Below are 17,968 nucleotides of genomic sequence, written 5' to 3' on the forward strand. Positions count from 1 at the left end.
TTAATGTGCCAAGAAACATAGAAATGTAACATGTGTCGAGCAACCCATAAATGTAACATGTGTCGAGCAATATAGGAAGATTCATGTACCAAGAACCAGTAATATAATATATGCCAAGTACCATAGAATCAACATATGAGTTTGTGCCCTCACAAACTCAGATGAAAACCTTTTTTGGAGCTAACATTGAGAGATTTTGGAAGAGAAAAAGGATAAGAATGAATCTTTTATGTTCCCTATGTGATCTGCATGCCACCAATCAAAAAAATGGAGAAGGCATGCAACCAATAAGAAAAATGCAAGGAAGGAGCAAGAATTTGAGATTCAATATGGATGGTAGATCCATTCCTAGCCATAAGTCCATAATGTCTTTATAAGGAGACTTGGACACCATAATGTTGAGGTTGTTGAAATTATCAAGTTGCCAAGATATTGTTGTAGAACAGAGTAATCAACAGTGGTTTCAAGGACTTAGTGAAAGGAGCAACAATTACATATCTAGTTGATTAGAAAAAAATAGGGGACACATACAAAGATTAGATCAAGCAAGGATCAGAATAGGAAGAGCAAATCTAGTACCTAAACCTAGCAATTGAAGATTGCACTCTATCAGGCCAAATGTTCTAATACTCTCTTACCATTGTATTAGGTGATGAAAATCCTATTTTGATAGGTTAGCTTAATGGCTAGGTGGGAAGACCTTTGAAGAAGGTGATTGAAAATCCTATGCATTAGGTGGGTTTAAAAACTTATTGTAAATCCTTTAACAAGGTGACACTTCACGTAAAGTGTTTGTAAATCCTCTAACTAGGTCACTATTGACATAGTGTAAAGCCTTTAACAGGGTAGGCCTTTAACAAGGCAAATCATCAGAAGTGGTTGAACATATTGTTGTAGTAATTTTTGTGGGTGTTATCCCCACCCTAGTTTTACCTTCTTATTCCTAGAGGGTTTTTGGGTTACTAGATCTCTTGTGTCATGTGTTGATGCATACTTTCATTTCATGTTTGCTTATATGTTTACATGGATGTACTCTACTTTTAGTTATGTGTTAATCAATGTTTAAAAGGATAAAAACTAGTTACTTCTAATTCACCCCCCCTCTCAAAAGTACTCTTCCCATTTGAATATTCCAACACAACCAACAGAGGTTTCTCAACAACTACCCTAACAGAAGGCACCACAAGATCTAGAACAAGTGATACAAGAGTAGCCCATGGTACAACAATCAAGATTAATACCATAAAAAGTACAACAACAAGGACCTTTATGCCTTTGAGGTACCAACGTACCTCCACCACCTAGCAACACATCACCCAAGTCTTAAGATACAATAATGTCACAACTATTTTTGTAAATCCTCTTCAGATGCTACAATAGTTCAAACAATTAGCCCTATAAGTCGAGGCATTTGGAGTATAGAACAAACAAGTCTTATACACAAAAATGGATCTTTTTCCTAATCCCTTTGACAAAAGTCTATCTATACCTCCATTCCCAAAATATTTTGAGGGACCAATATTTGAAAAGTATTGAGAAAAAAGTAACCCAATTGATCACATAAATGAATTATATGCCTCTTGTACTGAACTTAGCAAAGAGCCCACATATCTCATGAGACTATTCCCTCATTCTCTCAGTATGCCCGCACTTGAATGGTACTCCAAACTACCTAGTAATATCAAATCTTGGTTAGAAATAGCAGACAAATTCATCTCCCACTTCACCTTCAACATAACAAAAGAGGTCCATCTGATCTGTTCTCAAAAAAAAAAAATATGTGAGAATAATACATAACATTCCTATTATAGTGGAGAAACCTTGTCATTCAATGCTCATTGAATATTCCCAAAGAATAACAAGTTAATTTGTGTGTTGAAAACCTAGTTCCTAATTTAATGTACAAATTCAAGATCAAAAGTTTGAGTACCATAGTTAAGCTAATGAAAAGGGGAGCTAGCATTGAAGATGCCCTCATCCACAAATGCATCCTCAAGAAAAACAAGTAAAACATGAATACAAACTGATATAATGAAAAGCAAATTTTTTTCTCAAAGAACAAGAATGTAACCAATGATGGTATTGTGGATGCATGAATGATCAACACAACACAACCCTAAATGACTCTAAAAGGTCCAAATCCTACAAACACACAAAATCCTAACCAAAAACCATCTCAATAATGGAAGACTTAGGTCTTAACACAAGATAGACTTTAAGGATACCCTAGAAATAAAGATATAAAATTTACACCCTTGGGAATACCACTTGATAGTGTACTTCAACAATTACTCAGCAATAACTTCTTACAGTTACACCCAGTCAAAGATGAACCATTAACTAAAGCCTCTTGGTGGGATGAAAACAAATTCTATGATTACCACCACTAGAGGACACAAGAGCATCTCATGTTTTCAATTGAAACATGAAATACAAGACCTTATCAATGATGATGTGATCAAAGTTGATCTATCACTACTAGTTTCCAATTCTAATCATACTATTTTTAAAGATCCTTTGGGTAATCATAACAAAGGGAAAGCCTTTAATTCAAACTCAAGCTCCCAAAATAATTCAAATTACACATACACTAGATATGACTATACCATCAATTATTTCAATGAGTCTAACTCCTACATATTTGAATTCACCTTAAAATATGAAGACCCTCATTGTTCTTTCACCACCCACTGGACTCAGATTAACTTACTAAGAGCCCTAGCTAGATGTACAACTCTAATTAGACCTACCACCTTTGTTAACCAATTGCCACTTACATCTTTGTAGACCAGATTGGTAAAACCTCTGAACAAATATACATCCTAGATTTGTTGCATTCATCCCCCTAGCATTAGAAAATCCTTGACCAAGCTTTAAAAGAGTTTGTAGTACCAAATAACATTGATGTTTACTAGTTCTAGGACATGGTTGGGAACATATCCACATCATAGCATATCACCTTTCCCCCCTGAGATATTCCTAAGGAAAAACCCAACCATAATGACCCTCTTCATCTTCAAGTCTTTATCTATAATGCCAAGGTCAGACATGTCTTGATAGATGGAGGAGTGGGACTAAACATTTGTACTTATAATACCCCAAAAATGGGCACATTTCCATGTTAACCAATTCTAGTCTATTCAATCATTTCTAAGTCCTATTTTACTAGGCAATTTTCATTATAATTATTGCTACTTGACCTAAGTGTTAGATGTAAAAAAACCCTAATCTACATTAATCACACTCTTTATTTAATTCCTAAGTATCTATTAGCTACAGTAAAGCTATTGATCATATTTAATTTAATTGTAAGTGTTCATATTTTAATAAAATTAAATTACTTCTTTAGCTAATGTGTGAAGGAATTAAACATATTTAATTTAATGATATGATATCCTTATTTTAATTATTGGGTTTAATTATTCAATTAATTAAAAATATGCATTTACGAGGTCATATCCTATTTTATTAAATTAAATATTTTTTTCAAATATTCTCTTTAGTTCAACAATGAGAATTCTAAGTAATCCACCTCTCAAATTGGAATTGACCTAATCAACTTGTTCTCACACTTAGGTGAAACTAACTTAACTATCCATCACACTCACAATCTGGGTTACTTAACCTCACTTGCACAAGGAATTTTCTATTCCGACTAAATGTCATATTCAATCTTGACCGTCATCCTAATTGATCTCTACTATTGATTGGTTTTGACAATGACATTTAAGAGGAATTCAATTCCTCATTACAGGGGTTGAATTGAATTACATCAAACTAATTCTAGAATATTCACTCACTTATACTTTCATCGCTTTCGCATTTTCTATTATATTAATATTATATTAGATTAAAATGCATTCATATAGTGTAATTTTCTTTTCTTTGATATTAGATTAAAATGAATTTCATATAGATTAATTGCACTCTCATATAGCTTTATAAATCCTTCATACTAGAGGTCTTCTTGCCCACTTCTTGTTCTGAGAGCAAAGAAAAAATCCATTTAGTTAGGAGGCAACAAGTCAAACTATTGGATTACTCAAATGAATAATCTCATATTTATTCTAGGATGATCTCTCAAGTAATGACCCTATTTAAGTGTGTGTGAGAATGAGTGGCCCACATTTCATGCATACATTTTTTGAACCCACCATGGGGCCGAGAAATCAAGTTTTCTAGCCTCATTTATTCTATTTTTCTACATTTTTAATTACTCTATTGCTGACATCTATACAATTTTCCATACTTTTGCACAAGAAATCTCATTTTTGCATGAAGAACTAAAGATTTTGCCTCTTTCATTACACTTCATGGCATGAAAAAGTGTATAAATGCATGGTTTCTCGTGTGTGCCTATGCAAGATTTCATGCAAAATTTTGCATCAACATGTGCAAAAGGCAATATTTAGAATTCATTTTTATCATTATGCTTTTGAATAATAGTGTTCTCTAAAGCATTTTCTTTCCAGTTTCTTGTTTTCAAACAGCTTGACAATGGTTTGTAGGATGCTCATTGGAGACACCTTTATTAAAACACTTGAAACATGTATTGATTGTGTGATTGCAGGACACTTGTCAAAGATACACATGTCAAAGACTCATTTCAAACCCACTTAAACATCATATCTTCTTTTATTATTTTTCACACATAGTATAAATAGGGCTTGTAAATTTTATAGGGTGCAAGACAGGGCAATAGGGGAGTATGCTCTTTAGTACTTGGAAGTGATGCCCAAGAGTAAATTAGAAACCTAGAAGCCTCTAAATGATGGTACCTGAGGGAGGAAATTAAGTTATTGGTTCTCTAGTATGAGTCTTTTCTATAAAGGGATGATGATTTCATTTCAAGGAATCAAAATCTTGAGAAAGGATAAGTCAAGATCAATTAAGATAACTCAGTGATTAACATGTCTTGTGTGTTTGGGCAAGGTGATGAGGTAGAGGATTATTCTCTTTCCCCATAAGGAAAATCAAAAACTTGGACCCTTAGATCTAAATCACTAGTTCAAGTCAACCCTTAGAGGGCCTGCTAGAGCGATCCAACCTCTGGGAATGACCCAAGTGAGCACACTCTTTTTGCCAGAGATTCCAACTCACTATAATAAAGAAGCTTTGTTGAGTGAAATATTCTAAAGACATATTAATTTTCTCTTCTTCATTTTGAAATCACATATCAAGAAGAGGCTTTGTAAACTACACTAGTTAGTCCCAACATCAATCTTGCTAGTCAAGTGTGTGCACTTACAGATGCTAGTGTGGGCTGCTAGCTTCAACTTCTCTTGTGAACCCACTAGGGGTTAATATGAATGGAAACCAAGTAAAAACCTCTTAGTTAGTTGCTACCTAGTTCACCTCTGAAAGGGGGCATAATCTTTGTGCAAGGAGGGGGAAGACTCTCTTCTATAGATACTCACCATAGGCATGTACTTGGGCATTAGAAGGTGGTATACATGCTTGACCCTTATCGCAAGGGTGTTCATTTAGTGTATATGTTATTGAGCCCTTGGAATACACCAAAAACACGAGTGCCCTCTAGTGGGGTGACATGGCTATTTGAGGTGAGCACATGCACATAAGTTGTGAGACAAAGGTTTTTCCTTTTCTACCATTTTTTGGTTTTAGGGATAGAGCGTGTCTTTTTCAAGTCTTAAACTTGTCCAAACCTATCAAAAAAGTTGAAGGTCAAAATTCCCCCATCCCTCTAAGTTGCTTTGTCCTCGGTTGGATTGTTTGCAACTACTGATTGCTTCCCATGTCTATCTAAAAAAAACTATCTTTTTGAAAACCAAATGTTGTCCAAAAATTAAACTATCTTGCTACCTATTTGAAATCTATAAACATAATCAACAATCTATCCAGAACTATCTGAAACTTGAAAAATATCTTCAAAATCTAGTCAAAGTTGTCAATTTGTCTAGATTCTCATGCTCAATTCTACAAAATTTCATGCAATAAAATACCTTGTTAGCATTACCTTGCGCAACCCTTTATGAATCTCCACATGAGATTTTGCAAAACACTATCTTTTTATGAAAAAATCCCATCTTTCTATCAATCTAGTATATTCTCATGTGGCTTTATACATGTCCCCTCACAAGAAAACTAATGAAAAATCACTATTGTAAATCTTTGCATCCTTCTTTGTGTTTCCTCATGTAGTTCCTAGGGAATCTTCATGCGGGATTGTGTCCTAAAAAATGTCAATCTATTTACCAGAGCTATCTATGCTCTAAGTCTAATCTGTATCTGTAATACTTTACCAATTCTTTGTCTATAAATAGTGTTAAACAATGATTTCTTGCTTAGCTAACAACTTGTGATCTACACATGGAATAGTATCCTCTCTCAATTATCTTATCCTTGTCCTTTCATGTTTTTCATAATTCATGTCAAAATAGTCATAATGTTTGGTTATTCTAGCCATTACTCAAATGACTCATACCTAAGTATACAACACTCTTATCTTACTTTTTGAGACTATGTTCTAGTGTGGTCCTTGTCTAGGATTTCACTTTTTGTCCTTTTCTATGACTATGGAAACAAGAATTGGAAATGTGTTTTATCCCCTTAGGCTTAGACGAGGTAGAGCTAAGGGTCATAATCACAGCAAAGGTTGCTTCTCAATTTAAACATGGTCTATCTCTAGTTCTTCTAATGAGGAGTCTTCATGATCTCCTTCACCTATTAGATCACCTCATGTTCAGAGAATGTTTTCTATAAACTTACAAATAACCAGGAACCCCTTATATCAAGAGAATCCTAAAACTAGAAAAGGTCATATGTCTCCAAATAACATAGCTGAATTCTTATTCAGGGGACCTTTCCAACCAACATACACTAAAACTTATCACATTCCTACAATGTTTGATCAAGAACCAAAACATGGAGAACATAGTAGAGACCAAGATCAACATAGGAATGAATGACATAAGGAACCTTTTATTGATGAGAATGAGGAAGAGGTAGAAATACTTCTTGAACACATCAAAAAATGTTGTAAGGACAAAAACTTCCAGAAAGTCATGGAAATTTTTCTTAATGAAGAGAAAGACAAATACTTTCTCAAACTTTCTCAAGAGTGAGCCAAGCTACCTCATCACTTTAACATTGAAACTATCATTACACTTGAAGAAGAAATTGAAGTATCCAAATTGAAAAAATGACTAAAAATCATGTAGGAACATTTAACCCAAATGATGTATAATAAAGATAAACCTACAAAAACATACACCTTAGATCTTGTTTGTCCATTTCCTTTTCACAAGAGTACAAACATACCTCCTTTTCTAGGAGGAGTTGATTTACCTAAGTATGATAAATGCTTTGGAACTTTCGATCCCCAAAATCATTTGTAGGAATTCAGTACCTTTTCTATGAAATTTATGCATAAATAGATATATCTCATGCATCTATTCCAAAGAAGTCTAGGTGGTCAGGCTATGGAGTAGTTTTCATGCTTGCCTACTTCGATCAAAATATTTGATGAGATTGCTAACCTTTTTGTCCAATACTACTCCCACAACATATAACAACTAGTTAACATATGAGACTTGTGTAACCTTAAACAAAAAGTTGGGGAACCTTTCCTCACATTCCTTTAGAGATGGAGACAACTCGACACCAAATATTCATGAAAGATTCTTGAAATAGAAAATCTTGACATCTTCACTAATAATCTGCTACTTGATTTTGGGTATGGAGTTCAACTTCAAGGTCCATGAACCTTTGAAGGTATGGTCACACAAGCTATCCATATTGAGGAATTCATGGTCAAAAAGGGTGAACTAACCATTCAAAAGGACACTAAATAAGGATCCACCTCTAGTAAGAAAAAATCCAAGTATCTAAACAAAAATTGAGAGGTTGTAAATGATAAAGTTGTTGAAAAAATTACTCCTAAACTTGCTAAGGTAGCTTTCAATCTTATAGAAAATCTTAAAGCATCCAAGAATGTTGAGAAACTTCCTTGTAACAATAAGATATTTGGAAACAAACCAAAGAACTCATCTTAGGTCACACACCTAAAAGAAGAATATACACCTCTTGGTGAACCTTTAGATAACTCCATTGGATAACTCTCATCCTTATGATCCACAACCATGACCACCATGGTGGAATGAAATCACATTTTGCAAATATCACCATAAAAAAAGGTCACAAAACTAGCAATTTCATTAACTTTCATCACAAAATCCAAGACCAAATTTGTGATGGTGACATTGTTGTGGATGGACATAACAAGAACATAGATCACAAGGCTTTCAAGGAGCCATTCCCATCTTATGAAAAAGGAGAAAACTCAAAATAGGAATTTCATAACAAGTTCAACTATAGTACTCTAATGATGATGATGAGATAGTCCACATGGTTGAACCTATGGATGTTGAGTATTCTGATGTTATCACCATCAAGCGCAAGCAAGACAAAAGTAAACCTAAGACACCATTTGTCTTAAGGGACCCTACTTCTAATACATCTAACAATGAACCATCACAATATTGTGCCAATATTGTTATGCATTTCATTGCTAAGTTGGTACTTAAAGGCCCTGGGCCTTCTACTCCTAATTTAGAACAACAGAAAGACAAACCTCTTGTCAGTTCATTTGATAAAGGAAAAAAAATTGTAACAACTTTTGCGGCTACTAGCTACAATATCCTCACTTAGTTAAAGTGAACTAATGCTCAAATCATGATATTTGAACTACTCAAAATCTTTCCTACTCATAGTTAGGTTCTTGACAAAGCCCTTGCTAAGGCACACATACCTCAAGATCTTGATCTTGAGAGGTTCCAATCTATGGTATGTCATCTAACCTCACCTTACTATATGTCCTTCTTTGAGGAGGATGACAATTCACTGAGTCATCCACATAATAAACCTCTACAAATTGAGATCATGATACACTATAAATGTGTCCATTGGGTGCTCATTGATAATGGAGCTGGTTTAAACATTGTCTTTGCTACTATGCTTAAACAATTGGACTATTCTGAAGAGTCCATTGATCCCCGTTGCAAGATAACTATCAAAGCATATGATAAAGTTGAGTGAAAATATTTAGGTCTTGTGGTGTTGCCTCTCTATGTTGGTCCTATACAAAGGGATTTCACTTGTCAATTCCTCAATATTCCCTTAGCTTACAACATATTTCTAGGAAGACCATGGATACATGAGATGCAAGCTATGCCTTCCACTTACCATCAATGCATAAAATTCCCATTTCATGGCCCTAAAGTCACCATACCCACAAGTAGTAGCTATACCTATACCATGCTAAAATTTGTTGAAAACTTTGTACCTAATAATAGGGAATCTATAGACCATCGTGATAACATGTTGAAGCAAATTGAGCAGTCACTTAAGCTAAAAGAAATTGGACTGGGTGAATATCACATAGAACTAGTTTTTTCTTTGACATCTCTTCTTGAGTCTCCCTATCATTATGGAAGACCATATAAAGTAAAGAAACATTTTTTATTGACACCTCAAACTAAGGATAATGGTACCTTTGTTAAAGATACTATCCCTCTTGAGGAGGAAAGTGAAAATAGAGCCGTTGCTACATAGATATACAAAGAGGAAACTCTAGTTAACCTCACAGAACAATGTCATAAAATTACTCTTGAAAGTATGGTCTAGGTCTTAAACTCATGAAAAAATTTGGCTACAAGGGGACTAGTCCTATTGGATGCAACAAAAAAGGTCTGATTGATCCTGTCAAAGCAATAGCTAGAAGTAATCAACATACATCTATTCTAGGCTTCAAGAAGATTCCCTACCATCTACGGGTTAATAAATTCATACCAAATCTTGAGAGTTCATCTAAACATGAGTCACAAGCTAAGTTTGATGACCATGAAGACAATGCTAAAGTTGAGGATTCTTATCCTTATCAAATCCCTAATGATCTAGTTAAATTCTTTGCAAAACCATATGACTTTATACCATGTGTTAGTACTATGGATGGTGATAGTGATCCTTCCAAGGACACTACTGATTCTCCCCATATCCAACAAGAGAAAGGAGAGTCTAGTAATGCTTTACTCATTGATTATCAATATAAAAATCTAGATGATGAAGGACAATTTGTTCCCATCACTATTGGGAAATTCTATAGTCTATCTCCATGCAATCCAGATTCTTGAGAGTATGAATTTGACTCTCTCCCAAATGAAACTACAAAAAAAGACATAGATCAAGTTCATGTCTATGAAAACCTCCTCAAAGTAGGTGAATCTTCTAGGATTAGTTTGGGTGAGTCCTATCCAACTAGTGTCCTAGAGTCTTTGATTAATGATGTTACTACTCAAAGGCATTCGAACACACTTGTGGATGAAGCCACTCTAGGTCTTGAATTGCTTGTCCAAGAATTTAATGATTATATCATGAATGCAATAAAACCCACCACATATCTTTCACTCACCTATCCCAAGCTCATAGACTAGAATTCCAATGCATCTAGTGAAGTCCTCAAATTCTAGAATGGTGCAAACCACATTGTGGTAGTTTCATAAACTAAAATAGTAAAAATCAAAGACATATCCAAGGGTGAAAACCTCTCTAAGGTGCCTACAGACAAGAATTTTGATGTGCTTCCTAGTCATTTTCAAGAAAGATCATCAATGTTGATAGAACCAACACAATTTCTCAACTTAGGAATAGAGGAGCATCCTCAAATGATACATCTTGCATAGTCACTATCTCTAGAAGAAAAAGAGGAATTCATTGCTTTCTTCCAAGAGAAAAAGATAAACTTTGCATGACATACAGAGACATGCCAGTTTGGATCTCAATCTCATAATGCATCACTTGTCTATTGCACCAGGAGTTAAACTAGTCTAATAGAAACTTAGGAAAATGCATCCTCATGTTGCATTACTTGTCAAAGCTGAATTGGAAAAGATTTTAAAAGCTAGTTTTATTAGTGTTATTTATTATGCTAAATGGATTTCCAACATTGTTCCAATCTCCAAGTATGAAAAATCTATTAGAGTCTATATAGATTTCCAAGATCTAAACCTAGAATGTTTGAAGGATGATTTTCCACTCCCTAACATTGATATGATAGTGAAAATGATAGTAGGATATGAGATGCTATCACTCATGGATGGATTTCTTGGTTATAATTAGATCAAAATTGCATCAGAAGATCAAGAAAAGACTTCTTTCACTTGTGCATGGGGAACTTTTTGTTGGAACATAATGTCATTTGGTCTTAAAAGTGTTGGTACCACATATCAAAGGGTAGTCACTACAATTTTCCATAATATGATGCATAAGACCATGGAAGGCTATTTAGATGATGCCTCAATTAAGAGCACAAAATACAAGTCTCGCCTTCAAGATTTGGGACCTATCTTGGATCGCATAGAGAAATGTAGTTTTAGACTTAAACCCAAGAAGTGCATATTTGGTTTAACATCTAGAAAACTACTTGGATACATTATGTTTACAAAAGGAATCAAGGTTGATCTAGAGAAAGTTCAAGAAATCATGGACATGCCTCCACTCTATAATATCAGTCAAAAGAGGGGCTTATAAGGAAGACTTAAATCCATTTGCAAATTCATCTCACAACTGGTGAATAGGTCATCACCATTTACCAAGACTATAAATAAAGGTGTGAAATATAATTGGATTAAAGATTATGATCAGAGTCTAACATAGATAAAGCAATACCTTGCTAATCCACCAATCTTGATGCCCCTATCTTTGGGAAGCCTCTTATTTTGTACATCTCAACAACCGAGACATCTCTGTGTATCTTGCTAGCTCAAGAAGACAATGATAACAAGGAAAAAACTATTTACTATTTGAGTCATACACTAATCTCCTATGAAATCAAATATAGTATCATTGAGAAGGCTTGCTTGGTAGTAATCTTTGCTTCCCAGAAGTTGAGACACTACATGCTTACCCATACTACATGACTGGTTGCTAAAATTGATCCACTGAAATACTTAGCAAGGCAACTCTAACAGGTAGGTTGGCTATGTGGATCATGATCTTGAGCAAGTTTAACATTTAATATGTTTAATCGAAGGCTATCAAAGGACAAGCAATTTATGATTAGTTAGTAGAGCCACCAATGTAGAGTCTTCTTTCGCTAAACAATGGCTTTCCTAATGAATCAATTCTAATGCTTACACACCAAACTTGGGTGATGTTCTTTGATGGTTCCTTCACACAATAGGGATATGATGTTGGGCTACTATTCATAATAACATAGAGGTATTCACTTCCTAAGGTGTACAAGATTTTTTTTCCTTGTACAAAAAATATTGTAGAATATGAAACTCTCATTAATGGCATGAAGATTATAGTTGAATGGAGAGTGGATGAATTAAACATCTGTGGTGACTCCCAACTCATAATCAACCAGGTCAATGATGTATATCAAAAAAAGGATGAGAAATTGATCCCTTATAAATGCATGGTGGATAGCCTAAAGATATACTTTGTTCATATCACTTTTCAACAAGTTCCTCAAGTAGACAACAAAGTGGTTGATGCTATGGCTACTCTTGCTTCCATGTTACAGATGCCAAGGAATGATGATCTATAACTCTACCCTGTCTATAACTCCCCGAAATCTTGGATAATCTATTCTATTATAGGACATGATTCATCCTACTACCACCATATATACTCCTATCTGCATGACTAAACCATCTTAGACAATCTAACCCAAAATGAAAAATGTCACCTTATTCGTAATACTTCATAGTATGTTATTATTGTTGATGACTTATTTAGGAGAGGTCACAATGGAACACTCCTTAGGTTTCTAGAATCCAATGATTCCAAATGTGAATTAATCAACATCCATGAGGGAATTTACAAATCTCACTCTAATGGCTTGACACTAGCTTGTAAACTTATTAGAACTAGTTATTATTAGCTGAATATGGAGCAAGAGGTAATCAAATACTCCAAGTCCTACAAACAATCTAGCTCCATGGGAATATAGTTCATGTTCCAACCAAGGATCTAATTCCATCTATCACACTATGGCCATTCCAACAATGGGCCTTCGATCTTGTGGGTCAGATTCACCCATCTTCTTCAAATGGACACAAGTTCATTATTATAACTACAAACTAATTCACTAAGTGAGTAGAGGTACTCCCTCTCTCTATAGAAAATGGAAAAACTATAGCTCTATTCATCATGAATTACATCATATGTAGGTATGGTGTACCTTCCTCCATTATTACTTAAAATGAAGGACAATTTAAAAAAAGAATTTTAAGGAGTTATGCAAAAAGTTCAGAATTACACAACATTGGTCTTCTATTTATTATCCTAAGGTTAATGGTCAAGTAGAGGAATCCAACAAGGTGATCCTTAAGATCTTGCATCACACAGTTAACAAATTAGGAAGGGATTGGTACCTTTAGATTAATTCAACTTTATGGGCTTATAGAACAAGTATTAGAACTCCAATGGGTACAATGCCCTTTGCTTTAGTATATGGAGTAGATGTTGCTCTTCCCATCAAGTTTGATATTACTACTTTGAGAATCTCCATGAAGGATATCATTACTGATAATGACTATATAATATCTCAGCTTCAGGAGCTAGAATTATTAGATGAATGTTGGCAAGTGGCATGTGATTATCTTTGAACTTATTAGTAGTGTATGTCCAGAAGGTACAATAAGAAAGTTAAGCCATGTGACTTCCAACTAGGTGATCTTATTCTAAGAGAAAACTCTAAGAATCAACAATAATGGGTAGGAAAAGGGAAGTTCAAACCTAACTAGCTTGGTCTATACATAGTCACTATAGTGTTTGGATTCGGTGCTTACCAACTTTCTATAGTCAAGGGAGAGGTACTTAAGGAGCCTATCAACACTCTCCATTTGAAGTGGTTCTATAGCTAATCTAGTTCCAAAAGCTCTCTACATATATATAAATGTCCTAAAAAAATCTAAAAATTGCAAAAAGTCTTAAAAAAATATTAGTTTGGTGAAAACCTAGAAATAGGCACCTTCATAATACTAAAAAATAGAAAAAGAGAAAAAATACAAAATAGAATCAAAAAATACAAAAAAGAGAAAAAAATACAAAAATACAAAAATACAAAAAAATGAAAAAGAAAAAAAAATGTCATTGATGAAAACCTAACAAATAGGCATCATGGTAGAAAAAAAAGAGAGAATTCCTACCAAGAAGGTGAAAACCTTGTAAATAGGCACCTCTTGTTCCCCAATTCTATATCTTGCAATGCATCTTCTGGCTCATGTATAGTTGCTTTCCTACTTTAGTTTGTTTCTTTCGCTCATGTATCCATGGATTGAATCTTGTCATAACCTGGGGGCAACACCCTACAGTATCATAGGAATCTCATTCATGATAGTCATTGATTGTCCTAACTGGGTCTAACTACTATCACTTGTGTCACTTTTGAGATTCCTTTCATTGCAAATCTCTCTCACATTAGTCACTAGTTGTTTTAACTATGTCTATCTATCATTGCTTGTGTCACTTTTGAGATTCCTCTCATTGAAAATATCCCTCATGTCAATCACTAGTTGTTCTTACTACATCTTCCTACTATCACTCATGTCACTTTTTTTGAGATCCCTCTCATGGAAGATCCCTCTTGCATTAGTTACTAGTTGTCCTACTTGTGTCTACCTACTATTGCTCAATTTCCTACTAAGGTTCTTATTACTGAAGATTCTTCTTTGACTTCAGTCACCAATTGTTCTCACTATGTCCATCTACTATTGTCGCCCTATTGAAGATATTTCTTTCATACATGTTCTAAAAATTGACACTTGACATCAATCCTATAACATAGAAAATGAAATGATGTCACTTTTGTCTAGAGAAGCGAGGACTAGGGGCATGATCTTTTCTTTGTTTTCTATTTGATGGTCTAGTTCCACTAATCTGAAATGTCTATATAAAAGGGTTGTCCACTATAAGAGCCTCTATCTCATATTGGATGGTCGTGTGTACCTTGACTCCTTTTATATAGACTCTTCATTGAGGTTGGTTCTTTTCCTTTCTCATTTGAGTGAATTTTCTATGTTATAGTGATACTTGTCTTGCTAAGTGAAGTACATTACAAGTATGCCTAGCTCACTTCTATCTTAGGTTATGAATGCAAGGGTCATTGTGGAAAAAATATTTATTGATCACTTAACATAAGAAGTATCTCTCATGTGTCTAGTTTCTCCACATGCAAGAAACATTTTGGTCATTCTAGCATTTATGCCATGATGCTTATGTTCACTTATTACATTAAAAGGGATAGATGTTCTAGTCATTCTAGCTTCTTGTGCCTTGAATGCTTATATTTAATCCTAACAAAACTAGAACATGTGTCATATTCATATTTCTATGATTGCAATGTCATTAGGAGTTGTATGACATGTGGGATTTAGCTAAATGCTCAGTGATGATAATTATCGAAGCTTGGTAACTAGACTTAAGGTTGCATCTAGCATAGGGTTGCATTGCATAAACACATGGTTCAATCATAGATCTACTTGCATCCTTTGTGTTGAGGGATTGTTGGCTTCTTCAAAGTATCATGATTCTCCACAGCTACACAAACATTTGGTTCTTTGGTTCATCCTCTCAATCTTCATGGAATACTTATCACTACTAACAAATACATGGAACACTACATGAGATGTTAATTCATTTAAATTTTTGTATTTCATACATGCTATCATGATTAATCTCATCTACACTACATTCATACATCATATCAAATTTTCATCCATACATCACATCATATTTTCATTCATAAACCATAGCATAAATATCTCATGTACCACAAACTATAAAAATAGAAAGATGACAAGTGAAAATGGTACTTGAATAAAAAATCTCATATATATATCAAGTCAAAAGTGTACATAAATGTAAAAATGGATGCTACTCAAGTACTTTTGATCTCAAAATGGTACAAAATGGTGTTGGCACACCAATCGATACATAGCCAAATCAAAATTAAAATAAATATGATCTAACTCTCTCCTTCCCCCTCACCTCCCACTGGCAGTGGAGGAGGCATGTTTGGTCTCACTAGAGGTTATGTTCCCCTAACTCTCATGTATACTAAGAAAATTGAGGCACCTTCTTCGCCTCATTTAGCACTATTTTTGCATATACTACATAATAGTAAGCTACTCTAGCTGACTATAGCTGAATCTCATCCTATTGCTACTCTGATCTTTGAGTCGCTAGCTCTAGCTACCCCCGCAAATCACAAATCTCTTGATACCACTCTACTATTTGGGTATCATGGCTAATAGTAACCTATATATGAAAATCTCCTAACTACTGCTATGCATTCTGCACTCACTCTCTCGCTCTCCTCAAGGCCTCTTGGGTCTGTGCTAGAACATCTCTACCCTGGGCCTTATAGCAAGTTGGTCCTACATCTCCTTGTCTCCCTCACCCTACTTAGTTGGCCATTTCTCCTCTATGTTAGGCCTCTATGTATCTCCTTTGATGGCCCCTAAGGAACCAATCTCATCTCAAGGCCCCCTCTAACCTATCCCATCCCACCAACACTTGGGTCCACTCTCATCTAATGAGGAGGAATATATGGTAGGTCCTATGTCTAACTTTGTCCTATTGGGGCTACTATAGTGGTCCTTCTGGTGCCTATACTAGTTGGATAGGTATGGCCATTCCCACTAGATTTATAAACTACAAGAAAGGAAGACTCACAAAATATGTCTGATATGCAGGAGTCATCCCTCCATTTACAACTGCCACTAGGTAATCCCACTATGTCATAACCAAGTTGTTCACATCAATCATCGATCTACCTGGATCTAATCTCGAGGAACACCCATGGTCCAAATCTATTGTCAGTTATGTGTATGAATAGTACTCTTATGATATATTTTGTAGCCACCCATACTATCACCATACATGAGTTAGTGGGAATCTCTCCATAATCTATACAAAGTGACTTATCAGTGGTTGAGAAGTGAACATGTGTCCCAACTCCTATGATGCATCATCCCAATCCTCTGTCTCTCTCTAGGGCTGCCATACTACCACTGCCAATTCATCTAAATGGCCTCTCCACTGCTCAATCTTCCCTAGACCTATCTAGGTCAACTGGCCTCTATATTAACATATGTATGGCTTGATAGGTTTTTGCTTGTAATACCCAAAAATTGGCACATTTCCATGTTAACCAATTATGGTCTATTTGATCTACCCTAAAGTCCTATGTCAATAGGAAATTCTCATTCTGATTCTCATTACTTGACTTAATCGTCAGATGCAAAAAACCCTAATCTACATTAATCACATTATTTATTTAATTCCTAAAGTATTGACTCAAATTAGCTACATTAAACCTATTGATTAGATTAGATTTAATTTAAAGTGTTCATGCTTTAATTAAATTAAATTATCTCCTAGAGCTAATGTACTAATGAATTAAATATATTTAATTTAATAATTGCTTCACTTTAATTAATGGATTTAATTACTCAATTAATTAAAATATGCATTTATGAGGTCATATCTCCTTTTATTAAATTAAATAATCTTCTAAATTCTTCTCTTTAGTTTAGGAATGGGAATTCTAAGTGATCTATCTCTCAAATTGGAATTCACTTAATCCACTTATTCTCACACTCATGTGAATTTCAATTAACTCTCCCTAACACTCAAGATTTGAGTTAGTTAACCTCACCTACACTGGGAATTTTCCATCCTAACTAGATATCATCTTTAATCCTAGCCATTGATTGTGGGAATTATATTTAAGGGGCTTCTAATTCCTCATTACAGAGGTTGGAATTTGAATTGTATCAAACTACTGTTGAATTGAATACTCATTTACTTAATATTCTCATAGCTTTCATTTCTTAGCTTTAATATCATATAGATTAAAATGCAATCATATAGTTTAATTTGTTTTATCTATTATTAGATTAATTTCATCTCTCATCTAGATTAATTGTATTACCAT

This window comes from Cupressus sempervirens, chromosome 2 (genome assembly GCF_028749045.1).
Source record: "Cupressus sempervirens isolate cs-2001-9-10 chromosome 2, ASM2874904v1, whole genome shotgun sequence".
NCBI classification, from domain to species: Eukaryota; Viridiplantae; Streptophyta; class Pinopsida; order Cupressales; family Cupressaceae; genus Cupressus; species Cupressus sempervirens.